The 1482-nt window shown below is 40.2% G+C and overlaps 1 protein-coding gene across 1 annotated transcript in view; it reads right to left on the bottom strand.

The window, feature by feature from the left end:
• Window positions 1-1482, bottom strand: part of PPP4R3A (protein phosphatase 4 regulatory subunit 3A) — a gene marked incomplete at its 5' end in the record, with an annotated part of 38668 nt that overhangs the window by 36886 nt on the left and 300 nt on the right. The gene's annotated exons all lie outside the window — the stretch shown is intronic.

Raw genomic sequence — 1482 nt, 5'->3', positions numbered from 1 at the left:
GGAAAGAGATGAAGTAAAGTTAAGTCCATTGTTTCAGCCATTCAACCAGCCTTATTGCTGGATCCCAAACCTTCGAAAGGGAGGGAGGAGGTTTGGGGCTATTTCTAAAGTAGTGAAAATAAAAATGAGGGGGAAGGGAGGGATTCCCCTATTATTATGTTAAAAGAGTATGACTCCCCATACATAGAAGACGTTTATGACTTTGAGATTTAATGCTTAACAACAGTTTAAGGACTTTTAGTCCAACTAAATACATGATGTGAAATAAGATTTTGTCTCACATTGTAAGATTTCAGAATCTTAATGGCAAATCTACTCATGCTTTCAACTCAAAAGTTAACTGAACCTACAAACAAAGCCCATGCCTTCCAATTTACTATGTAAAAATTTTCCCAAGCATCCCAAAATGTAGAGGTTAATAGTCATACACTAACACTTGGCATTCAAACTTATATTTTAATAGTCCTCAGAAAAAAATATACCCGATGCATTCAAAATCCTTTAAAATGTCACCAAAAGGAAATAATTTTTCTCCAGTTTTAAGTTATTTTTGGTAGTCATATTAAGCTAGCTAACCTGTTGACAATATACTCCAAATTACCATTCTTCCATTCAAATTGAAAATCAATGTTCCTAGAATCTTCAATTACACAAGGGTGAGTCTTTGTTTTTTATGTAAGTGGAATTCTGGGTAGAGAGTCCAATTAAAAGTCTCGCACCTGAAACTTGTATAATTTTATTAATAGTGTCACCCCAGCAAATTCAATAAAAAGTAAAAAAATTTAAAAAGCAATTTGAAAATAGTTTTACCTGACGTGAACACTGTCTTTAAGTGAAATTCACCGTAGGTCACCGAGGGAATTGGCAATCACAAAAGAAAGTCTTTAAAAAGGTGAAACCTTTATTTATTTTTTAACAACTTGGTCTTTGAACCTTGAGGGCTGTTTCCAAATATTCGAAGCCTAGGGCAGATTCGAACGGTTTTAAAGATTATCTGCCAACTTTCCTCCACCTGTTAACTGAACCAAATGACGAATATACCTTTAAGCAATCAAAACAGCTGGCACTGAATGATTCCAAACTTGCAAGACCTTTACACAGTGAAACCGCACACGGGATTCCGCACTGCTAATGAAAAGGAAAACTAACTGCGGAATCCGACTCTACTTTCTCACAGCAAAGAAGCATTTTTCCCCTACGGTGTGTAGAGGGGCCTGAACCGTGGAACCAGTGTAGCCAACCTGCAACAGGATCAGAAAGATCTAGCAAAAGTGCTTAAAAAGGAAAAAAAAAAAAAGCGGAGCGAAGTGTTCTCCAAAGAGGGAAACGGCGGAGAACCCCCCACCTCCGAACGGGGTGGCGGGCCGGCTTCGCAGGCGGGTGAGCGGCGGCAGGTCGGATGGATCCGGGCCTTTCTCAAGGTCACTGTCGCGCACAAGAACCGCCCGGCCCGGACTCCCGGTCCGGCTCCGACCTCCCCTC

The sequence above is a fragment of the Myotis davidii genome, unplaced genomic scaffold, assembly GCF_000327345.1.
Source record: "Myotis davidii unplaced genomic scaffold, ASM32734v1 scaffold732, whole genome shotgun sequence".
NCBI lineage: Eukaryota > Metazoa > Chordata > Mammalia > Chiroptera > Vespertilionidae > Myotis > Myotis davidii.
Note: the sequence above shows the minus strand (reverse complement) of the source record. Positions and strands in the feature narration are given on the sequence as shown.